This window comes from Chlorocebus sabaeus, chromosome 14, assembly GCF_047675955.1.
Source record: "Chlorocebus sabaeus isolate Y175 chromosome 14, mChlSab1.0.hap1, whole genome shotgun sequence".
Lineage (NCBI taxonomy): Eukaryota > Metazoa > Chordata > Mammalia > Primates > Cercopithecidae > Chlorocebus > Chlorocebus sabaeus.
The window spans coordinates 23,217,228-23,244,553 of record NC_132917.1 but is presented as its reverse complement, the minus strand read 5'-3'; the positions used below and the strand labels follow the sequence as shown (position 1 = coordinate 23,244,553).

Below are 27,326 nucleotides of genomic sequence, written 5' to 3'. Positions count from 1 at the left end.
TTTTGCTCAGTATTACCATGATTTGCCGGGTACACTGCCCACCCTCGATCAGGAAGGCTGTAAAGACACAGGGGAGGTGTTGGTTGCAGAGGCCACGGAGAGGCAGAGGCAGAGGGGAGAGGGCGTGGCAGTGCCAGGGCACGAGTGATGGTGGGTTAGGGTAGGGGTCTGCATCACACCCACAGCCCTGGGCACAGCCCAGGTACAGCTTGGTTGCCTTTGGCCTTTTGCATTCTCCAACTGTTTTCCAGTCTGGGGGTGAACTCCCGGAAGTCCTGGTTCCTAGCTCCTTTTCCTACCCTGCCAGTCCAGCTGAGCCCTGGGGAGGCACCCTGGAATTGTTGGCTAGTGGGCAGATGGGCCACTTTATTTTAAAAATATCTATCTATAAAGCCTGTTCCTACTGTGGACTTTGCACATCCAGACCTAGTTGTCAACTTCTAGTGCCATGGAGCCAGGGCCTGTGCCCAACCCAAGCAGCCTCCTACCCATGTTCTACTTGCACGCTGGCCTGTGCCCTGGTGGCCATCATCCCCTCTGCCAGGCACACCGGGCAGACCTGAACCCACCCTGCAGCCCGGTTGAAGCCTGCAGCCCCGCCTGAAATAGAGCTGACCATAACTTCTTCAGCTGGGTGTGGTGTCACTATTTATTTCACCATTATGCTTTCTGGCTTACACAATGTCACAAAAATTATTTTTAAAAAGTCTATCCAGGCTGGGTGTGGTGGTTCACACCTGCAATCCCAGCACTTTGGGAGGCCAGGCGGGTGGATCACGAGGGCAAGAGATCGGGACCATCCTGGCCAACATGGTGAAACTCCATCTCTACTAAAAATACAAAAATTAGTCGGGTGTGGTGGCGCGCACCTGTAGTACCAGCTACTCAGGGGCTGAGGCAGGAGAATTGCTTGAACCTGGGAGGCAGATGTTGCAGTGATCTGAGATCGCGCCACTGCACTCCAGCCTGTCGACAGAGCAAGACTCTGTCTCAAAATAAAAAAAAGAAAAGAAAAAAAGTCTATCCAATATTACCTGGTTAAAAAATGAAAATCAATTCCCTTTTGATCTCCCCACATAAACTTTTTCAGCTGAGCTTCCTGATGGCATTGTCTAAACTTAGCTCCAGTTTCCCCGTCCTGTTCACTCTGTGGCCTGCTCCACAGTGGCCTTCGCCCTGGCCACTCCATGGGAACTGTTCTCATTGAAGTCAAGGGTGACCTGCTTGCTAAGTCCAAGGGGACATTTATGCCGCTGTCCTCGACTTCCCTCACATGCGACGTGGCTGATCTTCCTTGCTTTCCGGAGCCCTCCTCTGCAGTTTTGGTGATACCAGCCCTCTCCCAGCCCTCCGCCTCCCTCTTGGCTGCTCCTTCTCAGTCTCCTTGGCGGGCTCTTCTTCCTCAGCTCATTATTTAAAAGCTGGGGCTCCTCGGGGTTCCAGATCTCCACCGCTTCTCCCTGGATAATCTCATCCCTCCTCCCCTCTTTCCGGATAACTCCCAAGGCTACCTTTGCAGCTCTCCTCTCTCTTAAGCACCACCCCCACCTCCCTGCAGCCTGCCGCACACCTTCCCCCAGCTGTTCCACAGGTGCCTAAACACCCAGAGTAGCTAAATTAGCGCAACATTCCTTTGTCCAAACACCCATCCTCAGGCATTCCCTCCCTCAGAGAAAGCCGCCTCTATCTGCTCACCTCCATCCCCCTATTCGACAGCCAGGTCTTAGATTCCTCTGCCTCAGCTGCTCTCAAATCTACCCCCTTCTCCATCTGCAGCCACGACCTTCCGTCACTGTCGCCCAGTGTCTCCTTATTTCAGCTTGCCTGCCTGCCTGCCCCCAGTCTTGCCCTTCTCAGCCATTCTCTACTCAAATGCCCACAGGAGTTTTGCAAAGGGCAACTCTGATCATGATACTTGACTTTCCTGCTTTAAATCCTGTCCATCAATATAAGGTTCCAGCTCTTCCTGGTAGCTCAGAAGAGGATCTGGTCGGGCTCCCTTTTCTAGCATCCCCTCTCATTCATCCCGTCCTGCCCTAGAGGCTATGGCCCATCATTCCAAATGCCTTATGGTTTCTGAAGCCTCATGTCCCCTTTCAGCTCAGGGTCCAAGTCCACGCTGCTCTTTTGCCAGGAATGGCTTCTGACCGTACCCCGGCTACTGCCTATGACCCCACCCAGCTCAGGCACGGATTCTTCTAGAAGCCTGTACTTACTTTTCCCCTTCTGGGTCAGGTGAGAGACTCTCCTCCAGTCCCTGAGCAAACGGTACCCACCCTCCCTACAGCCACGGCTGCTGTCTATCTGCTATCTTCAGAACAGGGCCTGGGTCCTCATTCTCTGTGTGACTCCAGCAACCCGAACAGTGCCTGGCAAAGAAGGGTGTTCAGTACTTGTGTGCTGAATGAATGATTAAACAAATGCTTGTTTTTTCTTAATTGCTGAGCACTTCCAGAGAGGACAAACACATTTGTGTGAAGAGAAAACCTCAGACAAAGAAAGAAACGTTGAGTCTCCTGACTGGAAGTTCCATGTAGGTGCTGGAGTAAGAAAACATCCTACCGTAGCCTGGGTGTGGGGGCTCATGCCTGTAATCCCAGCACTTTGGGAGGCCAAGGCAGGAGGCTAGGAGTTCAAGACCAGCCTGGCCGACATGGTAAAACCCCATCTCTACCAAAAAAAAAAATATGAAAATTAACTGGGCATGGTGGCATGCGTCTGTAGTCCCAGCTACTCAGGAAGCTGAGGCATGAGAATTGCTTGAACCCAGGAGGTGGAGGTTGCAGTAAGCCAAGATTGTGCCACTGTACGTCCGCCTGGGTGACAGAGTGAGACAAAAATTAAAAAAGAGAGAGAGAGAGAGAAAATGTCCTACAGTCCTAGTAAATCAGACCTTGAGCCTCCAAGGACAGGCCTGAACAGAGAATATCTGCATGTCGAGGTGAGCTGGGCTCACAGTGTAGACGCCTCTCCCAAGGCTGACCTGCCAACAAGGGGCTCGTGCTGATTATCACGGCCTCAGGGACACTGCCTCCCTAGGGTTGGATCCTAATGTGGCAGAGAGGATGTTATGTATTCACCACAGTATGTCCTCTTTCTGGGCACAAGGAGGAACTCTCCCAGCTGCCATTGCAGTTAAGCTGGGCTCCTGTGTCTGGAGTCTGGCGGATAGGATAGGTGGGGAGGTGATGGAGACTGCTTCCAGACCTGGCCCTTTACAAACATCTATGACCTTCAGTTCCCTGTGCTCGTCATGGCAACCTTGGAGGCCACATGTTTCAGATGGTGCCACCATCTGATGGAAGAGCGTTTCTCTGTGCACACTGGATGTTGCATAATGGGGGCGTGAATCTTTGTTGTGATAACACGCTGAGATTGGCAGTCTATGTGTTACCTAAGCACAGCCTAGCCTGGCCTGACTGATGTGATAAATCAGCCTCTACCTTCCTACAAAACAACACAACCTCACATATCGCCAAAGAAGCCATCTCCTTCCAGCTGGGGAGGATGGAGGTGAGGAGGGTATGCACTGAGGGTGGCCAGCAACGCTGCTCCCCTGAGACATGCCTGGATGTGCTTGGGATCAGGTCAAAGGGGTCTCCTAGGCCCCAGTAAAACCTCTCCACTCTCTGCCTTGGGGACCACCTGCTGGGCCATGCTGTGCCCGCACCTTACAGTTCTGGTGCATGAAAGCAAAGCCCAGGCCCCATCGCCCTTCACCTCCCAACACTCCCACCCCCCACCCTGATGCTTAGCTCCTCAAGTCTCCTTTAAATGCCAGGCAGGAGATGGAGACTCGGAGCCTGGAGCCCAGAATCTAGTTTCAGCCTCATTAGGTGTACTCAAAACAAAGGTCAAGAATTTGCATGCCAGCATTTCGGTGAGACTTCATTCCTCAATTTAATTTCCCCTCTCAAACGTCATGAAAGAAAGGTGTTGCACGGTTTACCCTGAGTGAGATGGCAGACTGCCAGCACCAGAGGTGGCAACTTAAGTATTTTCTGCTGGGCACCGAGCCACTGTGCCACAAGGTGCCATGGGCATACATGTGTGCCCAGAGTGGTATCGAGGGAGGCATCGGAAGTGCTAGTTGTGGCAGAAGGAGGCCTGGAATGGACGAGGTACCTTAGATGAGACTGGTCAAGCAATTACCGACAAAACACATCAAAAAGCTTCCTTGTCAAGGTGAGCCCCCTTTCCTGGCAGGCTGCCCATGAACTGGCAGAACCTGGCACAGGGCCCTTCACCAAGGTGGGGAGCAGGCTGAGCAGCAGCCATCCCTTTGTATGGAGGGGACCATTTACAAAGACACTAGGACTCGAACCTGGGTGGGGTTAGTGCCTTACTAGCACATGTTTAAATTACACGCACACGTGAAGAAAACGCTCTAGAGCCTAGAAAATCTTGTATTAACAGGTGGAAATAGGCCACGCTGAGGTGCAGGTAGAGACAGTTCAGTGTTCGTCCTGGGTGAAATGTGAAAGGCATCACAGGTATTTTATGTGCCAACTTGGCTCTGGCCTTTGGGATCTTGCAGGCAGCAAAACCGATGCTGGCCAGGAGACGGGAGGCAAGGAGGGCCGGCCTTTCCCAGGGGAGGGCAGAACCCTGAAGTCTCTCTGTTTTTTGTTTGTTGTTTGTTTGCTTGTTTTTTTGAGATGGAGTCTTACTCTGTCACCCAGGCTGGAGTGTAGTGGTGCGATCTCAGCTCACCGCAGCCTCCAACTCCCAGGTTCAAGTGAGTCTCCTGCCTCAGCCTCTCGAGTATTATAGGATTACAGGCACCCACCACCCCACCCACCTAATTTTTTTTTTTTTTTTTTAGTAGAAATGGGGTTTCGCCATTTTGGCCAGGTTGGTCTCAAACTCCTGGCCTCAAGTGATCCGCCCGCCTTGGCCTCGAAAAGTGCTGGGATTACAGCTGTGAGCTACCACGCCCAGCCTCCTGAAGTCTCCCCTGTGCACAGAGCCTGCCAGTCAACACCACGCCTGCGCCTCCATGATGGGCGTCATCTTCACAGCAGTCCGGGACAGACATCAGGCTTCGGCCTCTCAGCTCTGGGCCCAGATTCAGAGTCTGGAGCCTGGGCCCTGCACACACAGCTTAGGAAGCCGGCTCAGGCTGTCCGGCTCCCCGTTCCCTTCTCTGTGATGCACCTCCCCACCTCCAGGGGGCAGAGAGGGGAAGTGGAAGACCTCCTTACAGAACGGGAGCAAATGTGAAGAACGGGGGGAACACGTCACTGGGAGCTCCTGACAGGCAGAAGCACTTCTCAGAATGTTCAGTCGTTGATCCCGCTGCAACCCAGGCCCCGCTTCAGAGCCACATGCTGGCATCTCAATGCACACAGGTGCACCCCAAACCTCAGGACACGGTCTCCCAGCATCCGCAAATGCAGCAATGCCACATCCACCAGCTCTGGGGAAAATCCCAAGGTTGAGTGCAACTGCCTCACAATTCAGATCATCCCTCAGAGGAGGTGGGGCAGACGCCAGCGCTGGGGTGTGCCTGATGGCATCCCCAGCCCCGCCAGAGGAGATGGGGCGGAGGCCAGCGCTGGGGTGTGCCCGACAGCATCCCCAGCCCCGCCAGAAAGGTCTTTCCCTCCCATCACTTATCTCCAGGAGACGGTGAAGGGTGTATTCCTGCCACCTCCCTACTTCCGAGGGATGAGGCCTGGCCTTCCCTTCTGGCTCACCTGCTCACCAAAAAGTGTCCTCCACCTGACAGAGCCCTGACCTCACACCTCCACAGACGAACCTCCCTTCAGGCTGCCTGTTCCTCAGGAATGAATGGAAACTAGCCGCTTCCTTTCCCGTTGGCACATGGGGCCAAATCTTTAGCATCATGGGGTGCCAGAGCACCTGGGAGAGGCAGGAATGAGGGAGCGGTCACCCTGTCCCCAGGGGCTCCTTCTGTTCCCTTGCAGAAGGCAGGTGAGTCTTAACTAGGATCAAAATAAAGATGACAAAGTAGCCTCAGCCCCTGACTTTTAGCTCCCTCCTAAGCCTTCTCCCACTACCTGTCCCTAGAACCCTCATGTCCCAACAGGAACTGGGCAGGTTTACTGGGATAAGGAAAAAGACACTGTCAAATCCGAAGCAGTATATGTGGCCTGTTGTCTGCGAACACGCACAGCTCCTGAGGCCCTCTGTGCTAGGTCAGCCAGGATCCTATAGGGTGGTGTTACTCAGGGACACTGGGAGACACAAGCTGAGGGTGGGGGAAGGTCATCCACCATAAATGCCCGTGACACAGGGGACCTCGTATCACTAGCCCCAGGGCCTGTCTTGATGGAAGAGCTTCTCCTGCTGCTCAAGGGCCCTCATGTCCCAGGCCCAGGCCCTCATGTCCCAGGCCCAGGCTTGCAAAAAAGGCTTGGGCTACCTGGGGCCTGAGGATATTGCAGGAAGGAAATCCTGGTGCCCCAGGCCCAGACTGTGTCTCTAACTGCTCACCAGCTGGTGTGTTGTCGAGGATGTCGGACTCCTGGACACTTGCTAGAGATCAAATCAGCAGCCCTAACACAGACCTGCCTGGAAAACCCTCACCATGAATAATTCATGAGTAAATAATTAAGAGCTTCCATATGTTTGTATAGTCCATGTGGGGCTGGAACAGAGGAAACAGTGTCCAGGAGCCCTCAGCCCTGGGCCCCGAGAGTCCCTGCCCAGGAACAGGATGCTTCGTGCACCTGAGCTCACAGGCGGGATGGAGGCTGTGTCCGGTGACACACTGTATTCTGGATGCTGGTGGTGGCCCACACACATTAACATGCACCGTGTGTACACACTGTACACAGGATCACAGGTGGCTAATGACCCTTTCCTCGTTCCTATCATTAAGACACGCCGAAGGAGTGGGCGGCCGGCTGTGAGGGCCCCGAAGGCATGATTAATCCACAGGAAGGCAGGGGGCCCGCGCTGCCTCCAGATAGGGAAGCCGAGGTGGCTGGCTGAGGAATGAGCCTCGGCCCGGCCGGCCCCGATCGGAAAATGTATGATTGCCTCATTTGGGGGAGACGTGCTGCCAAGTCGATTGGAACAGTCTGTGCTTGTCTTTATTATTTTAGTTTCCCTCTCTGCATCTTTTAGCCTTTCTTCTGGAGCAAAATACTAAACAGCAGCCAGAACACCATCTTGGCAAATGCAACACAAAGGAACTCTCTGGGTGTTTCTGGAGAGGCAGCTTGGCCACAACTTGACGTGGATGTTAGCGGGAGGTGGGGATGCCCCTCAGAAATGCCTCCCTGCCTCCTGGGGCTGCTCCAGCCCCCAGTGACCCCCATCCCCACGGAGCCCCCACTAGCTCAGAAGTCTTGCTTCTGGCTGAGGCTGGGGTTGAGCCCCACACTGGCCTCCCCTGCTGGACACCTTTGATGAGCCCTCTCTTCTCGGAGCCCACAGAAGCCAGACTCACCAGGCCTAGGACCCCAGCGACGGACTGGCATGTTCCACTCACCGTGTGAGTTCTGATCCTGTCCCTAAAGACAGGGCTACCTCTCCCTTTTCGTTTCCTTCACTGGAGCTGCCCGAGCACAGGGCTGGGCACCTGGGGCGGGGGGCTCACGGAACATTTGGCAGACCAAAGGGACCTTCCCAGTACGGGACACATGGCGGGGCCAGGACTAGGCTGAAGAGAGTGACAGGTGGGGCCAAAATGTATGGAGACCCCCCCCATCAAGGTCCATCTGCATTTATATTGCCCTGAAAGGGATGAGGGGATGAGTCCTTAAATGATGCCTCACCGTCTAGCCCTGGTCCTGACCCTTCACACAGCCCCTAAGGGTGACGTATTCCTCGAGGGTGAGGTGTTTGGCACCTCCAAATGAAATGTGGGGGTCATGGGGGCCACGTGTAGGTGCCAGCCTGGACCCAAGACTTCACATTTAAATCCTCTGAGGCAGCAGAAACCCAGGAAACTCTGGAGTACCCCAGGCTGATGCCAGCCTTCTCCAGTTCCACTCTAGGATGAGGAACCTAAGATGTGGATTTATTTTTAGCTCCTTTTCTTAAAATATCAAGGCCCCAGGTGAACTGAAAGCTTCTCGTTGTCACATTTCCACTCCCATCCCTGGCCCCCAGTTCTCACCAGCCACCTTGCCATCAGACCCCACTCAGCCAGGGCTAATGTGAAGATCGCCCAACCAGGTCCTGTGGCTTGGCAGCCAGAAGTTTCCAGCAACACCTGCTGCAGGATCCAGGGTCTGAACCCAAATGAGCAGCCTCTACCAGGCTCTCCAGGCGGGGGAAAGAGGGGAGGCGGGGATTCGACAAGTCCCATTAGAAACCAGAGCTGTGGCCGGGAGTGGTGGCTCACGCCTGTAATCCCACCACTTTGGCAGGCCGAGGCGGGTGGATTACTTGAGGTCAGGAGTTCGAGACCAGCCTGGCCAACATGGTGAAACCACGCCTCTACAAAAATACAAAAATTGGCCAGGCGTGATGACAGGCTCCTGTAATCCCAGCTACTTGAGAGGCTGAGGCAGGAGAATCGCTTGAACCTGGGAGGCGGAGGTTGCAGTGAGCCAAGATTGTGCCATTGTACTCCAGCCTGGCGACAGAACAAAACTCCCTCTAAAAACAAACAAACAAACAAACAAACAAAAAACCCAAAAGAAAAGAAACCAGAGCTAGAGCTGTGACCTCTGACGTTTGCGTCCACTCCAGGGACCACAGGTGGCATCAATCTCTGGAACCAAAGGCTTTAGGGCATTGTCTTTGTTATTTAAAAATAGGGAGCCTACTTTCTCCAATGCCAGTGAAACCTGCACGTGTTCCCAGGTCTCAGCCAGTCCAAAGCTTTGAGGGAAGCACGCCTGGCAGAGCCGAATCTTCCTCAGCAGCAGTGGGTGCAGCTGGTATCGGGGGAGTGGGAAGGGCCCTCACCCTAAACACCCCACAGTGGCCAGTACAGCAGCAGCAAGTCCTCACCCTTCACAAGGCTCTTCTTTTTTCTTTTTCTTTTTTTTTTTTTGAGATAGCGTCTCGCTCTGTCTCCCAGGCTGGAGTACAGTGGCGCGATCTTGGCTTACCGCAAGCTCCGCCTCCCAGGTTCATGCCATTCTCCTGCCTCAACCTCCCGAGAAGCTGGGACTACAGGCGCCCGCCACCACGCCCAGCTAATTTTTTTGTATTTTTAGTAGAGATGGGGTTTCACAGTGTTAGCCAGGATAGTCTTGATCTCCTGACCTCGTGATCCACCTGCCTCGGCCTCCCAAAGTGCTGGGATTACAGGCGTGAGCCACCATGCCCGGCCTCTTCTTTTTTCTTTAACTGCTTTATTGAGGTGTGATTGATGTACAGAAAGCTGCAGATATTTAATGTGTACAACTTCATGTGTTTGGGAATGTATCCATCCCCCAAAGCATCAAACCATCATCACTATCCATGCCACAAGCACAGCCAGCATGGCCAGAAGTTTCTTCTGTGCTCTGTTCCTGCCTTGCTTTCTTTCTGTAGTTAGAGCACTTAAATGGGCGGTGCTGGTCTCAAGACACGAAGTTTCAGTTACACAAAGCCAAACAGGATTTGGAGAGCCCCTGTAACAGCACAGGACCCGTGATTAACAGCGCTGTGTCTGTGCTGTGTGCTTCAGCCTTTGCTCAGAGGGGAGGTCTTCTGGGAAGTGCCCTCACCACACAAGGTTCTTTTAGAGCCACTACATCATTTGCCTCACAACATCCTGCTGGGGTAAGCAGTCCAGCACTGATCTTCGCATTTTATAACCCAGGAAAAGGAAGAGGGTGAAGCCCAGGGCTGGGCATAGTGGCCTACCTCCTCCCAGCTCAAAGTGTGGTCCGTAGGCCAGCAGCCACAGCATCGCCTGGGGACTTGCGAGAAATGCGGAGTCTTAGGCCTTGCCCCAGGACTACTGAGTCAGAATCTGCCTTTTTAACAGGGTGAGGGGTGGGGAATGGGACAGGATCCACTCAGGGATCCACTTACATGCAAGCTAAAGTTCGAGACGCACCAGCCTAACATCTGGCGAGTTAGCAGGCCTGGATTCGGCCCTAGGACCCAGGCGTTCTGACTCCCTGGATGGCCCTGAGGGACAGATGTATATTTGGAAAAAGCCATATTCCATAATGGCAGGGCTTAATACGTGATCTAAAAAGACAAATGTTCAAAATGCTTTTCTGGTGGTTAAGTTTCAGGAAAAATGCCACCGATTCCATTTCTGGGCACAATTTCTTGCACAAAAAGCAATCTCCCTGTCTTGGAAAGGCAGTACTAGTGCCCGTTTTAGATGAACAATATTAAAAGAACAGGCCTCCCATTTCCCTCCCTTCCCATGTGCACCTTTGCTTTGAGAAAATCGGGCTGTGGGTTTTGATGTAGTGATTTTTTTTCAAAAAAGCACACATGATCCAGAGACTTTTCTCACGGGACTAATTGACTAGGCATTTGTGCTATTGCTCCTGGTGTAAATCATTAAAATGGTGATAATGAAAAATAAAAAAGATATTGGAAATGACAGTTGGAAACATAATATCAGCGTAAACTGAGGGAAGAAGGGAGGCGTGTATAAATTAGGAACTCGTAAACATCAGGATCGATGAGGGAGCTGTGGTGACTACCGTTTGATTACTTAGAGGAGGATTAACCAGAGTTATCATTACGAATAACCATTGTGGCTCCTTCTAACTCCTCCTTCTTGTGGCTCCACAGAGGCTGCAAACACTGGAAACTCCAGCCCTGTTTCCCTGTAGTCCTGCAAACACACGATCACAGTCTTTTGAGCTGGATTTTGCTGTTACTTTCCTTCTCCAAGCAGGCTTCCCCCCTCCCAGGGCTGCCTCTCAGGCATGCCCGATTATTCTAGATCTTGCAGAATTGACTAATTCAATGAGCTCCTCTTCACAGGAAATGGTGTTCATCAGTGGCCCAAGCTGATGAATGAATCCTACTCGGTGCCGGGAGCCAGACCCAGTGGCAAGAGTTGCAAAGAAGAAAGACTGATGCCCTCTCTATTTGGCTGCCAAAAATGCTCTTGCAATTTGCTTTCTTCTAGACAAGAGTCTATTCAAAAGTCTATTTGGAAACATTAGGGAACGGCTGTCACATGGCCGGCAGATCATACTGCCTGTGACAGGATATTATCTTCCTTAGGAGAGACTCGACCACTCTTTTATTTCACCGAGTAACTAGCATCTGGGTTGATGGCTGCAGAATTGCTCCGAGGGCTGGGGACGTTAAAATCCCCGTCTGGAGTGAATGCAAAACCGACAGCCACTTCAGTGAGCAGGATTTGTGGAACGAACCTTCACCAGTATTAAGCACCAGTGCCCACCTTTCTGGTCTCCATCTCTAGTGGGACCTGGCGGGCCTCCTGCTTGTCCAAATCCCTCCCCAGGAAACCATGACGTAGCCCACTTCCTGTTCTGGGGCTCCACTCCATGAGTCAGGCCTTCGTGCCCCCCTTTCCCTCTCAAGCAATTCCCCAGGCATGCCCTTGGGTTAATGCACGGTCTGCCCTTTTCTCATCAAATTACGTCAAGTTCACTGCCCACCTCCCTCCCCCATTATACCCGGCTCAATGCAAGATACTGAGAGGAAATAAGAACAGGCCACGCGGCTCCTGCCTTCAGGGAGGGCGGGCTGCTCTGGAGGGCACAGCCATAAAACGGAAAAACTCCCTGGGGGGCAGGGGAGGGACCACGCTGGGCTGGAGCAGGCAGGGTAGGTCAGGGGAGCCCCAGAATCCCAGGGTGGCCCAGCTCCCTGGGGCTCCATTCACTTCCCATTCACCAGAAAGGAGACTGCGTCTTAGTTAGGACAGTGTCTAATTAAGATGGAAGACGAAAGGCAGCATGGCCAAGGATGGCAGTCCCAGCTCCGCCCGCCATGCAAGCAGCCTGCTGGCTCAGCCCCAGAGCCCCTGCTGGCTGGCCTATAGCCCACCTCTCCCCCACAGAGGGACCTCCGGGGCCTCGACTTTGGCTTTGGGAACTAAAGGTCCACACTGTCCACTGGAGCTTCCTCCAGGATCAGAAGCGACCCCCAAGGAAGGAGTTGCTTTTGGTCACTCAGGAGATACTTCTGTCCTCTGTTCCTGGCCACGGGGCCCTGTTTTGCCCACTCCCCTGCTGACCTCAGTACCAGGCTGTCTCCAACCGCACAGGCTTCTTTGTTTTCAAGTTGGGAGCTGCTACCCTATCTTGATGTACTTGCTTCAGATTTTCATTGTCTTTATTCTATGTCCGTGTTTTTAATTTAATTTAATTAAAAAAAAAAAAAAAACAGCCCAGACCAGAGGGCAGCCTGTTGCGAGGTTGTGTGTTTTATCACCACCCAAGCATGCAAACGAGGCAGCCTCTGTTGACAAGTTCACATCTCCAGTGCAGAGCTGGCTGTTTGAACAGCTTGTGTGCAGTAATTGAAACATAGATTTTGTTGCCTTTCTGTTTATTTTTAGATTAACCAAGCAGGGATACTTTGCTTCCAGGCTGCCACTTCCACCCCCGCTGGGCAGCCTGGGACTGCTGGCCCCTTGCATACTGGCAGCAGCAAGGGGCACCCCCCCCCACCTAGGGTCTTCCCCTCCTGATGTGTCCTTTGCCTGACTCTGAGCAAGGGTGACCTTCCCTGTGACCTCCAGGGCCCAAGGCAGGGACGCTGATGAATGCAGTGCTCGTAGGCTGTTTCCTAACTGCCAGGTCTCTGAAGACATCCCTGTACCCACCATGTTGGACTCCCCCAGCAGCTTGGGGAGGCAGGCGGGGCAGGGATCAGTGACCCCCTTCGACAACGGTGGTAACGGAGTCTCAGAGCCTTAGGACAGAGATGAATTAGAATCCAGACCTTCCACTCCCAGGGCAGGGGGACTGCAACAGAGGAGAGCCCACGTAGCTCCCAGAAGACTCAATCAGGGCCAGTTTTCTGTTTTGGCCACTTAAAAAAAATGATGGTTGCATCAGCCTGGATAGGTAGGTGACGCTATGATGCTCAACAGTCCCCAAAACCTCAATGGCTTCAGCGAGGTATGCTTTTCACTCATGCCATGCTCTCACTGCTGGTCAGCTGGGGGCCCTGTGCCAGGTCATCCACGCTCTAGGACCCTGGCTGTCAGACTGGCCACTGTGGCAAAAGGAGAGATGGGTTAGCACATCATACACTGGCTCTCAAGGTTTTCACTTGGAAAGCATGTTGTGTCCTTTCTGCTCTGATGTCATTGGCCAAAGCAAGCCATGTGGTCACGATTTAACTCTAAGTGGGTGGGGACGTGCAACTCTATCATGTGCCCAAAAGGAGAAATGGTTTAAGACAGTCAGGGAAGAGGGTGCGTGCATGCGTGTGTCTGTGTGACTGTGTGTGTGCCTGGGTGTGTCTGTGTGTGCTTGTGTGTGTGCTTCTGTGTGTGTTTGCCTGTGTGTGTGTCTGTGTGTGTATGTGTGCATGTGTTCAAAGGGTCCCCAAGCTGAGCCGCATTCTCCTCTGAGCCCTGTGTACCCCTGAATTCATCTTAGCAAAATTCCTTTGGCATTCTATGATTTTTCTCTTTAACCTCATGAGGCTGGCAGCTCCTTGAAGACAGAGCCTGCCTGCTCCTTATCTCAGTGTCCCCAGGGCCCCACCCTCAGCTTGACATAGTGCAGGGGTTCCACTGATGTCTGCTGAGCTGAACTGTCCCAGGAGAGGGTGTGTGAGTGAGAAGGACGTGGCCACGCACACAGGCCTCAGACCACTCTTCTGTCAGTGGCGTAGCACCACCTGTGTATTGCTGGAGGCCTTACTCTATGCCACCTCTTCCTGGAAGCCTTCCTGGACCACCTAGACTGCAGAGATAGTTGCTCTTGGCCTCATCCAGCACTGCTGTCTTCTCAATACAGAGCCTGTGAAATGATGACCATGTAACTGGCTTCTTACTCTGAGTTACTTTCTGAACTCAGCAGGATGTAAGCAGTAAACAAGCAGTAAACAAGTATTTTTTCCTCCCACTACTTCTTTCCAGACTCACTCTGTTAGGCCCGAATAGCATTTGGGGTTTTCTTCGGGGGAGGCGGGAGGGGTGGTCACTTTTGGGCACAATGTCTATTAGTAGAAGTACTACTGCTGCTGCCACAACTACTGCTGCTGCTACTACTCCTACTACTAAAAGCGAACACTTCCTGAGCACTTACTGCGTGCTGGCTACCGCACCAAGGGCCACGCACGCATCAGCTCTTTTAATCTCCAGGTACTTTAACTGAACCGAGGCAGGGAGGGGTTTAAGTAACGTAAAGGTTTCAGTGACCTGTGGGGCCACATAGCTAGTAACTGGCTAGGTCAGTCCTAAACATGATCACATCCTTGGCTTCTCCAAAGCCCAGTCCAATCCTTTCATCAGAACTCTTATCGTATCTGGTCCACAGCCTCTCCTCTCTGCCCCAGCTCTGGCTGGACCCAAGCTCAGAATCGGGTAATGAGAATGGCAGCGTCGCCCTTCCCTGGTTTTGCCTCCTTCTCAGTAACTGCTGCTTCAGCCTCCCCAGAGTGGCCAGGGAGTGGGGCCGGGAGCACAAGGGCAAGGTGTGAGCAGAGTGATGTAAACGGGCAGAGACAGCCTCTGTGTGCAGAGACCCGGAGCCGGCTCTCCTTCCTCTGCGGCACTTTGGTGGGTTCTCTGTGGGAGCTCCATGAGGGTCTGTGCTCTGCTGGAAACACTCCCTCGGGTGGCTCTGATGGTTCACATCCCAGCAGGCTGTCCTCTTGGGCAGGGTCTTCCAAGATGGCTGGAGTCTGGCTCCCTGTGCAGTGTCCACTCTGGACTCACAACCACGACTCTCCCTTGATGACCAACTCTGGTCCCGCTGCCCCCAGCACAACCCTCACTCTCCACTGCACAGTCCAGAAATGCCCAGGAGCCTTTTGCATCTGGACACTTCCTGGTAAGATTCAGGCACACAGCCTTGGTGTCTCCCAAATTCCAAGGAACACAGGTCACGTCCTTCTAAGTGCTCGGGGTACCCCAGTCTTGGGGTAGCAGCAGCTCCCACAGAGGACTGGTTGAGGGGCTGGTGGAGTGGGGAACTCCTCCCCGGGAGGGGAGAGAAGCCTCAGCTTCCCTCCTAGGCCAGCTCCCTTCTAGGGTCACTGCTCCCTGTAGTCAGCCCAAAGCTTTTCTCATGGAAGTAGAGATGGGCCCTGGGGCTGTCTAGCTCCTCTTTCTAACGCAGGGGTACCGGATACCTTTCAGGCACAGCCTGGGGCCTTACCTGAGACCCCAAAACAACAGGAATAGCTTTATTTCACATCTTGATACATATGATTCACTCCTCCTCCAGCTCAGCTCTTGCCTCCTCCACGAAGTCTTCCTGATGATTCCAGGTCACTCTGCTGCCTCATCCCTTGGCCCTAATCTTTTCTAGCCCTCATGCTGCAGGGTCCCCTGTATCTGATGACATACTAAGCTCTGGAAACACACTGCATTGGCCACCCCTGCCAGTTGCCTGGGGGGAAGCCCTAGTCACGCCCATCAGTCACATTCCCTGCCCATAGTCACACGTGTGGCTGCACAGAGCCCAGCCTTAGGCAAGGGAGTGGGCACCCTAAGGACAATTGGGATGATGGGGTCAGGGCCCCTGAGAGGGATCTGGAGAGCTGTCTGCAGGCCAGATCTCAGCTGCAGCAGGCCCTGGGAGAGGGAGGGAGACAACCATCTGCTCTTGGCTTGGCTCAGCCCAGCCCGGTCTGTAGGCACAGGCAGTCCATTTACAGCGGGCTGGCCCTGCAGCGGCACACAGAGCAGGGCCGACACCCACTGTCTGGGGCTCAACAAAGGGGGCTGCACAGGGCTGGTCTTGGATGAGGCGGGAGGAAGGGAGTCTGGAGAAAGCTGTGGTCCCCACCTGAGGCTGGGGGGACTCTGGTGTCAGACGCCAGCCTGGCACCATCAGGATGGCTTTCAGGGGCTAGAATAAAAGGAGCTCAGTATTCTTCACGCCTGAGAAGAGGGCTGGGCTGGCACCCACTCCCTGGCTACAAAGGAAGTGGCTCATCCCCAGGAGCAGCGTAGCTGGGGCCCACTCACCCCATACTCCAGGGCCTCCTGCCTAGAGGAAGTGCCTGGCAAATTTCACGATGAAATCAGAGATGGAGATGCCAACACCCCCTTTTGCTTACCACAAGGTGGTGCCGCATCCCTCTCCACACCCCTGAGCTCTGCGGGTGTCAGCCTCCTGGCCTGGGGACGCCCCACCCCAACGACACCGAGCCTTCCTTACCCAGCTGCAAACAGGCAGCAGAAAGGGGAAGCAAGGAGCATTTACGGAGCACCTACAGCATGCCTGCCACTCTGCAAGTCACTTCAACTGTGTGTGTCATAGCACTGCCTCCATTTTATAGAAGGGGGAAACTGAGGCTCAGTGATGAGGTGGCTTGCTCAAGGCCACTTGGGGGAAGCAGTGGTGCTTAGAAAGAAGCTCTTGTGCCTGACTCTGAAGCCAATGCTCTTCTTTATCTTCTCCTGGACTCATGTCTAGCCCCGGCCTGCAGACCTTTCGTCTCTCACTCACAATGCTTCTTATACATTCAGCTCCCTCGACTGGCAGCTGTGCTTCCTCCTAACACCAACCACTTCCTCCCATCTCCACCCTGGCCACCCTGGTCTGGGCCCCTGTCATCTCTCAGCTGGATTTTTGCCACAGCCTCCTAACACGTCTCCTTCCCTCCTTCCTCACCCTCATTCAGAGTATTCTCCACCCAGCAGCCAGAGTGATCCTGTTAAAACACAAGCCAGATCATTTCTCCCAAGCCCCTGCAATGGTTCCCAACCTACCCTAAGAAAAAGCCAAAGGCCTTCTAAGACCCATGAGGCCCTGGTGCCCACTCCCCTCTCTTGTTCGATCTCCCACTGCCCCTCTGTTCCAGCATGCTGGCCTCCTTGCAGTGGCTCCATCACTTTAGGCCCCTTCTACCTCAGGACCTTTGCACATACTGCTCTGTGTGCCTGGCCCATCCTCCCGACTACCCACATGGCCAGGGTTCTTATTGCATTCCAGCTTCTTCTCAGATGTTACCTTCTCAGTGAGGCCTTCTCTGCCCATCCTATTGTAAAATGGCAACTTCTTTCTCTGCTTTTTTTTAGATCACTCTCATTGCCTTCTCTTGGCCTATACAGTTTACTTACTTAGATTTCTGTGTGTCCCCCTCTCTGGAATGTGAGTTCCCTAAGGCAGTGCTCCTAAACACAGACTCATCTAATCTACATAACAACTCCGTGCGGCAGCTATTCCGATGGCTATCTCCATCTTCCAGACCAGGAAACTGAGGCACAGAAAGCTCAAGCAATTGGTCCAACGTCTCCCAGCTAGAAAGTAGCAAAGGAGAATTCACACCCTGGGAGCGCAGTCCCCGAGCCCTGATCTCAGGCACCAGAGTCTCCACCTGCCAGCTCTGTTCACTGCTGTATCTTGGCTCAGGCAGTACTCGGCCTCTTACAGGGCTCCGTAAATAACAAATGAATGAAGAACGCTGCAATGCCACATCACCGTGGTTCTCATGCCTGTCTTCTCTCCCCACAGATGGGCAAGATCCTGGACTCAGGCCTGTTCTTCCCTCCTTCCCTGCCCCACCTACCAGACTGCCGCTATCTGATGCGGGCAGCATCAGTCAGGGTATGTCAAAGAAATGAATTCTTTCCCTGGATCTTCAAGCGGTTGCTTTTGCCAGTGGCCATGGGGAAGGGCAGTTCAGGCCAGTTGCACAAAATGTCTCCCACTCTCCCTGTTCAGCAAGCCCCGACCCAGAGCCCCGAAGAGTCCGCCTGGTGGATCTGGAAGATAACATCAGCGGCCCAGGGTGGGCAGGCTTGCCGGGTTCCTCCAGCCCCAAGCATCCTATTCATAATGCACCAGCATCTGGAGCGGCGGAGGGAGCAGCCAGCTCTCCCCCAGGAGCATACACATCCACGATGCAATTCCTCCGAGGAAAATTACTCAGGCAGCCATTTATTAAAACACAACTGCTCCCGAGGAGGCCTTTCGGCAGTGGAAATACCAAATAGCTTTGAAGCTCCAGACGTCCCAGAAACTGATGAAGCAGGCTCCTAGGCACTATCTGACTTTTAATCTGCTTGTTCTTTCCCCCATCTGGAAGGTCTAATGAAATGTTACACTGTGAGGAAACACAGAAATCAGTAACTTCAGAGGGCAGGGACATAGATTTCATTTCTTGCCTTGGTCTGCTATTTGCATAAACCTCAAGGGAACATCCGGGCGAGAAGAAACAAGAAAAATAACAATATCTCCGTGCCTACTGGGGGTCAGGCACTGTGCTTGAAGAATGACGACATTTTACATTTAACCCTCATGCACATCCCGGGCAGGGACTTTTCATCACCGTCTCTGTGGCAGAGGTCGCCGGCGCTGCCCATGTCTGTGCCCTCCTCCTTCTGCGGGACCACAGCTGGACAACACTCTCCAGCCCCCATTTGATGCTAGCTAGAGCCGTGTAATGAGTTCTTGCCGACATGTGCAGAATGTGTGTGCAAGTGACTCGGGTCCCTCCAGACCATATGGTTAGAGCAGAGATGTCTTCTTCATCTCTCTTTCTCTGTCCATTGCAGAGGAGGATGAGGCGCAGACGGCAGGGACACACTGCACAGGGAGCCTTGGTTCTTGTCGGGCTCTGCTCCTGGAGCAGAGCTGCTTCTCACTGACCCACCCCACACCGTGGCTTGAGAAAGAAGTTACACGATTAAGCCACTACAGTTTGGGGTGGTTTGTTCCAATCGTTAGCCTGCCCAGACTAATGCGATCTTTATTTCCCAGGGGAGGAAGCAGAAGCTCAGAGAGTTGGAAGCGACTTGCCCAAGGTCACAAAGAGCCTGGGTCCAATGCAGCAGGAGCTGCCTGAGTGGTAACTAGACCTGGTTGCTTCCCCAGGTGTCCCCGGTGAAAAGCCCAGGTGGCTGAAATGAGACCACCTTCCAGATTCAACTCCCCGGGGCTGAGCAACTTGTAGTTGGTCCAGGTGAGGTGCTCTGAGGATGAGGCAGAAGCCTGCCCCTCCTCTGCAGGAATGATCTCTCTCTGGCCTCCACCCTGGGAAGAGAATGCAGGAAGGACAGTGGCTGGATGCTGGCTCCCTGGAGACTGTCTCCCTCCAAATGCCTGACAAGCCCCGAGGATGGCACATGCTTTGCAGAAAAGGTCAACTCCAGAAAGCAGGAGACTCAGCAATTCCCCAAATAGCCAAACCCTGAACTCGGGCTGTCCCCATCAGAGCATACATGCCCCACGGAAACAGAACAAGAAATAGAGGGAGAGAACCAGAGACACCAAGGCGGGAGAGCTTCCCCAGCAGGCCTGGTTATAGCCAATTGGTGAACCCCTGTGCAGATGGAGCCCTCTCATCTGTAGAAGCCTCCCTGGGCATCCAATTTTCCAGGCAGGTGGGTCTACTGGGACTACAATAAGTCCTCTAAATGCCTAACTCATTTTTGTTCCTTAATAAATACATGTAGAGAAAAAGATGCAATTGAAGAGAGGAAGGGAACAGTATTAACCAGGGAAGAAATATAATTGCTAAATTCTGAGAGGCTATTTTAGACAAGAGATCAAAGGGTTGGAAATTAAAATAAAACAAAAGACAACACTACCACCACCCTGGTTGCCTGACTCAGCCCTTTAGACTTCTTAATGCCACTTCCCAAGGCCATCAGTATGACGACAATGACTTAACAACAGGCAGCACACAGCCCAACCCCTCCCAGGAGAGCTAATTACTTCCCAGGATTAATTCTTCAGTTTTCTAGACAGTTCGAGCAGCTGCACCACTACGGCCATTGCCAGAAACAAGAGCTTCTGGATGGAAACACACCTACTGTTTCCCAGGAAATGGACCTGGGGCCTCAATCCACAAATCATCTCACACAAGAAGGCACCAGCCCTGCTGCTGTCTGCTGGGAGCACCATTTTTATGGTTTTTTTTTTTTCGCTAGAGCTTTTAAAAGCTTTTTTAAAAATCCTGTTTTTAATTGCGAGGGGCTTGAGAAAGAACGGTGAATGCACTGTGTACGAGACCAGCAGTCTGGGGAGGACTGCTGCCTCTGACACTCAGATGAGATCACCCTGCATTGCTGGTTAGCTCGTATCTTACTGTCCAGCTACAACAAAGAGAAGCACAGAGCTGCTGCCGACTTTCAGTCCACCAGCCAGCCCTGGCCAGGCACTCAGCCCTGTGCTGGGGCTGTGAGTGCTGGCAGAGATGGGTTTAGCTGAGGACTGCCCTCAAGGAGCCCATGGCCTGGCAGGGCTGAATCAACCCTCAAGGAGATCTGAGACCATGAGACAGGCAGAGGCTTCTGATGAGCATGTAAGGGAAGCTCCTTGAGTTCTAGAGCCTGGTTCTCTCCCCTGGCCTTCTCCGTAGCTAGGCATATAACTGCCCATCTTCTGTCCATCTACTTATCCATCCACCCATCTACCCATGCATCCACCCGTGCATCCATCCATTCACGTCTCCCTCTGTTAACGCACCAAATATTTGTTGAACATCTGTTTAGATACTTTGTCAGGCATCCAGATTCCTGTCAAGTGAAGAAAGTGAGAAAGGTTCCAAAGAGAATTCAGTTGTGAAATCTGCGTTTTGTCTGACCCATTCCCTCCTTCATCTGATATGAGCAAGATCCTATGATCTTTCTCTCCCACAGGGAGCCCATTAGCTATGGTTGGGTGTTGTGCCGCACCCCTGGGGTAAGCATGTGACCAGGCCAAGCAAATCAGGGTGTTCTGTCCCCCTGACCATAAGGATTGATTCACGGTTCCTGACCCAAACAGACCCAAATCCCACAGACATGATATATGAACTCCAAAAACAAAGGTCTCTCTTCCTTCGGGATCATGCCCAGTAAAGATGTTGTAAGCAGGGCCTGCTCCTGGCCGTGTTCTCTGGTCATGGGGAGGGGTCGGTCTGCAGGGCAGAGGATGAAGCCGGCCACAGAGGGCAGTGGAGGAGGGATGGGTGAGGTCCAATAGTACGTGAGCGACTGAATCTGGCTGTGCTAAAGCCTGAGCTGTGTCTCTCCGGTACAAGAGCTAACACATTTTCTTTTGTGCTTACGTTAGTTTGAGTTGGGTTCCCATCTACTGCAACCAAAAGAGTTCTATGTTCCAGTGTACCCTCAGAGAAGTGCCAAGTTCCGTGCTGCTGAAGATGAGGTTTGGGATGTAAGGATGTGTCTTTGTGACTCTTTGGGAAAGAGAGGATTCGGAGTGAAGGAGAGGGAAAGAAAGATGCTCAAGAGGAAAGGACAATGTGGACCAGCACTAGCCAGTACAATTTTCTGCAATGGTGGAAATGCTTCTGTGATCTGTGCTGTCTAATTTGGGAGCTTGACAATTGGCCAGTATGACTGAGGAACTGAAGTTTACATTTTATTTAATTGTAATTGATTTAAATACTGGCTAGTGGCTACTGTATTGGACAGTGCAGGTGTGGACCACAGCCCTGGGGGAGGCAGTGTGAGGAAAAGTGAGCACTTCTGAGGGACTGGGCAGGTATCAGGGGTGGGACTACAGGATGGGAGCCTGGACACAGAAGACCCTGGGGGACACGAAGGTAAATGGCCCAGGCGAGGACTGAGGAGGGTCTAACATGGGGCAGAGGAAACAACTAGGAGCCAGAAACGAGGAAGTTCCAAAGTGGGAGGACGCCAGAGCCAACTCGCAGGGCTGGTGGGCGGCATGGCTATTCCCTGGAATGAGGATTACAGAGGAGGATGGAGGTCTGAGGTGGAATGGTGGGATGAAGGTTGCTTAACAGAAGTTGGAGCCTAGAGAAACAAGCTGTTGGAATCATTGGAGTTTAGGGGATAATTGCTCAGACTGTGGAAAGAGAAAAGTATACCTAAGCTAAATTATGGAGACTGCCACGAAGTGGCTGGAAAAAGAGAATGAGGAAATACAATGTATGAAGGAGTCAGAAGGAGGTAGGATAATGGCCAGGCACAGTGGCTCGTGCCTACAATCCTATCACTTTGGGAGACTGAGGAAGAAGGGTCACTTGAGCCCAGGAGTTCAAGATCAGCCTGGGCAACATAGTGAGACCCCATCTCTTTAAAAAAATACAAAAATCAGCTGGTGTGATGGTGCACATCTATAATCCCAGCAACTCATAAGGCCGGGGCAGGAGGATGGCTTAAGCCTGGGAGGCGGAGGCTGCAGTGAGCCAAGATCACATCACTGCATTCTAGCCTGGGTGACAAAGTGAGACCCTGTCTCAAAAAAAAAAAAAAAAAGGAGGTAGGACAAAGATAGCAAAGCATCATCAGTCTGCTAGGATTATTATTAAGTGTCTCCTTTTTCTTATATACAGACGTATTTTTGAGATAACTGAAATCGATTCCTTTCAACATCCAATCTTAAACAAGAACAAAACATTTTAGCCGTTTAAAAGAGAAAATATTCTGCAGTACACTGCATACTTCCCAATAAGCTGAACAGAATTGAACGTACCAGAGGCACCTAGGGCTGTGAGCCAGTATGATGCCCAGGACCCAGTGTCCCTACACTCATTGGCCCCGGGCGGCTGCCAGTTTTCTAAGCACGGATGTAAAATTTTAGAGTTTGGCAGTTGCTTCACCTCTGATTAGCTTCTAGCAAAATTTTCTTGCTGGTACAATCTTTCCCAACCCTTCTCCTCACCCTTGCCAGAGCAGGAGTTTGCAGAATTTGCTCTGAATTTGGAATGCATGTAATCAATCTTATAGTCAATTTGTATTTTTTAAAGAACAATTCTGAATTAAAGCCGGAGGGATTGATGATGAAGAAAGAACGAGATTTTGTGTGCACACATTTGGTGATGCCTATTTGTTTTGTCAGTAACTCAGAGGTGCCTTCTGTTCTTTCTCTCAGTCTAGGCTCCAAATCTCTAGGAAAAGTTTCCAGATCAGTGAGAACTGGTGGAACAGGCAAAGGCCCTGACAATCTTGCCACTCAGAACCTCTTATTCTGAAATAGATCAATGGCACAAATTGTCACACTGTCACAAATGTACAGCCCAGACAGCTAACAGAGTGACATATTCCACAGTGTGTCCCTCCCCACAACCAAAGATCATTCTCACATTCACCCCCACAAAGCCACAGGCACACTTTTCTGAGTGTTTGGAATGTATGTTTCAGTCACGATTTTAGCTTCCTGTATGGCAGAGAGAGGCTGGGATCTGGGTAGCAAGTAGCTGACAAAGGATGACAGATAATCTCCTTGTTGAGGGTCTAGGCCAAAAGCTTTTAGACATCTTGATAAAGATAAAACAGAACAAGAATGGAGCCAAACAGATAGGATGGAGAATTAGGAATTCCAGCTTTGCACCCATGCCATCTGGCTTCCTTGCAAGTGAAACTGACGTCAGACATCTCTGTTTCTCAAAGTGTGGTCCTTAGGTCCAGCATCACTTGAGAGCTTTTAGAAATGCAGAATCCACTGAGAAGGGCTGCCTTACTCGGTTCATAATTCTATTTCTGTGGCCAAAGGAATCCTAGACTACGAATCAAGAGAAACCCGAGATCCGTCCTAGTTCTGCTACTTATTGGTGGTGTGAATTTGAGTAAGACCTTGCTCCTTCTGGTCTGTTTTCCCAAATACTAATTGGGGTCCAGCCAAATGGGCTCAGTGATCCACCCTTGTTCTAATTCTCAAAGTGAGATCTGTAGGTACCCTCAGTGCTTCCACAGCAACTTTCCTTTACAGACCAGAGCCTCCTTTTTCCTCACACACAAATCATCATGGGATTTTGGAAGTATTTCCGACTGTCATGAAGGCTGTGGCATGAATCCTGCCACCCTTTGGACACATTCCAAAGCCTCTAACAGCCCAAAGCATCAAACCAGGATCCAATGAGCTCGAGAACCCAACCTTCCATCCCTAAGTAGACTTGGTGGTGCCAGCTGCCGTAAGCCCTGCCTCTCCAGCTTTCCACCCCACACGCAGCTTCTTGCAGGTGGCCAAGCTCCAGATGCCCCAGATCTCAGCAAAGAGCGATGAACCATCCCTTCCCAAATACCCAGATGGGGCCTCCTACTTCCTTTAGTCCCTGCAGTTCTGTACTCCAAATTCTGCCAACAGATGAATCCTAGTATCTCGTATGGTTATAACAACTCTGCATTCTAAGCACTAATGCAGCTGACATAATATTGGGCATGAGTGGTTACACAGGATACCTCCTCCTGATCTGCTGGAGAAGCATGTGTGTGCCTCTGTATGTGTGTGTGCGTGTGTGTGTGTGTAGTTGTCCACATTTCTGCCCACTGCAGGAATCGGCAGCTCAAACTCAACTAGAAGTTACTCATCCTTCCTAAAGGACCTGAAATGCCCTTCCCTGCACTGTAGTATGATGGAGAAGGCAAAAGGGGGAAGCAGACCCCTCCCTCTGAGGCAACAGAGTGTTCAGAGGGCAGCCAGGGGCACAGAAGCAACAACACTGCCATGAAGGGTGGTGGCAGCGGCACCCACCAACTGAATTAGCCGACAGAGCCCGAGGGCAACCAGTGACTGAAAGGGAACTCAGGACAAATGCAAATTCAGAGACAGAAAGTCACACTGCAAGAAAGTGGCTTCCAGGGGCAAGGTGGAGTTGGACCAGAGCAGCAGGTGCACTTCAAGTTTCTGCCAAGAACAGGAACGTAATGGACAAAATAGGGAAGCCAGCAGGTCCAGAACAGCCCTTTCTACCACATCTGAAGGAGAGCGAGCAAGAGAGGGAGAGAGAGAGAGTAGGTGTGTGTCAGATCTGTCTTTCACTATTTCGTTAGGGAGGAAGGGAACCAGAAGTTTGTCTCAGAATGTTGCTATCCTTCCTTTACTATAGGCGTGGTACCTACTTATCTACACTAACCAGGACATAAACAGTACAGAGCTTCTTTTCACAGCACAGGCTCAGGCCCTTCCAGTAGATTCTCTCTTTGTCCTCCTAACGGCCTGAGTGCAGCAAACCTTCATGGAGAGAGATCAGGACTCAAGAATCCAGTATTATTTTATAAACGAAAAGGTCGGCAGCCCCCTTCACAGGCTGCTGTGCTGAGGCTCTCTCTCCTCTGAGAATGGGAAGCGTTGCCTGTGAGTCTGATGGGCCAAGCCTTCTTCCATTTGAAGAACAAATCAAAAATGGTCCCTGAGGCAAAATGGGGAGAGTCAGCCTCCTTTAAACTCTCCACGGCACACCTGCTCAGGCCGGCACGGCCCTGACGGCACCAGCACCAGCCCCCTGCTGTGACAAGTACCCGGGTGTCACTCTGAATTACAGGCCAGGAGCCAACCCACTCTGACAGCGAAGCTGCCGTCCACAAAGCGTACTCTAATTTCCGCAGCTTGGAGCCCCCTGGTCTTGAGGATGGGGTCACCCCAATCACGATGCTGGGAGTCGCTGGGGTGTAAAGTAAAATCCAGCCCTCCGTCATCAGGTTCAGGGCTACACGTTACCCGAGAGAGTCCCATGGGAAAATTAAGTTGAACCAGTGGCGCGATATGTGGTCACTCACCTTTGTCTTGACAAAAGGACCTGGCATGTAGGAAGGATACTTGTTGCTCTGAATGGGCCTGGCAGCAGAGAGGGCTTCTGTTTCCCACATTTGGATTCTCAGACCAGAAACCACATCCTCCGCTAAGCAGTCCCCTGAATGAGATTTAAAATGTTGAAATGTAAGGGGGCCAAAAGGCTGCCTCAGGCCTTAGATTCTTTCACTGCTCTTCTTTCTTTAAATTTTTTTTATTGTAGTCAAATATACAAAATGTAAAACTGACCGTGTTAGCCATTTTACGTGTACACTTCAATGGCATTAAGTACATTCTCAATGTTGTGTAACCATCACCACCATCCACCTCCAAAATGTTTCATCTTTCCAAACTGAAACTCTATGCCCACTAAACAATAATTCCCCTTTCTTGCCTCCCCGAGCCCTTGGCACCCACCACTGTACTTTCTATCTCAATGAATTTGCTCTAGGTACCTCATATAAGTGGACTCATATCATATTTATCCTTTCCTTTGTCTGGCTCATCTCATTTAACATAATGTCTTCAAGGTTCATCTATGTTGTAGTAGGTATCCATGACTATAGCATTCCCTTCCTTTTCAAAGCTAGATAATATTCAATTGTATGTGTACAACACATTTTGTGAATCCACTCATTCATCAATGGACACTAGAGTTGCTTCTACCTTTTGGCTATTGTGAACAATGCTGCTATTAACATGGGTGTACAAATATCTGTTAGAGGAGCCCTGGGTTTTACATTAATTTTAATCGTCTCTTCTCCTGTGAGAGGCAGGCCTCAGCCTGTGGCCGTGTGAGGCTTGGCTCTGATTCTTTGGAGATAGGCCAGGATGGGGTCTCCTGGGAGAGGGTGGGGAGGCACCTGTGCATGGAGGCCTAGCTCAGAACTTAAAGGGTTAAGTTGCACAAATGCAGAGACTGTTCTGTCTCTTTTCCTCCCAGAGCAATCCAGTGACATGCTGGCATGAGCTGCATTTCCCAAGGCCACAGAAAGACCACAACAGGCCCCTGTACCCAGTCTGTCTGGTCAGGCCACATTTTTTAAAAAATTAACTAATTTTATGGAGATATAACGTCTATAAAGTAACTGTACAAATCTTAAGTGCACAGTCTGATGAGTTTTGACAAATGCATGCATCTGCCTAACCACCACCCCAGTCACGATACAGACCATTTCCACCAGCCCAGAAAGTTCCTTCGTGCCAGACTGCATTTTAGCAGCTGCTTTTAGGGCCAGTTGATACCGCTGCAGCATCAATAGGATTAGGGGATCCAAAAAGCCTGAAGGGGGTTCTAGGCTGTGAAATCCAAGATGCCCTCAGCTCTAAGTGACCAGAAAAGGTCACTTTTCTAATTCTGCAGCTGACTAGCCACCCACAGTAGTCTGGCAAGGGAAGTTTTAAAGCACTAGAGCCCCAAAGAGATTGTGGGACCTCAGCTTAACTCAACAACTCCAAACACATCCACTCTACTAGCCTCTGTGCCATACACAGAGCTGGGCCCTGCTGCGGCAGGGAAAGGGCAGCTCTGCGTAGCTGGAGAGACACTGAGCAGAGGAGAAGGAAGACGGGAACTCAGGCTGGAACAGAAGTTAGCATCTGTGATGCTGCAAAGAAATAAGTCATTCTGGCTAAGGCCAAACAGGAAGGCTTCTCGGAGGCGGGGGCATTCATAGTAGCCTCTGAAACGACGCATAGGATTTCAACAGAAAACAAGAAAGAGAGGAAAATTCCAGGCTGGGAAGACATAATGTGTCAATAAAGGCATTGAGACACAATAATAATCACTTACTAAATGCCTGTTAAGCAACAGGCATTGGGCCAGGTTTTGCACAAATGTGATTTTATCTA

At 51.7% G+C, this 27,326-nt stretch overlaps 1 protein-coding gene across 5 annotated transcripts in view; it reads right to left on the bottom strand.

Annotated features, from left to right (window-relative positions):
* KLHL29 (kelch like family member 29) overlaps nt 1-27,326 on the bottom strand; it is a 321,454-nt gene that overhangs the window by 149,449 nt on the left and 144,679 nt on the right. The gene's annotated exons all lie outside the window — the stretch shown is intronic.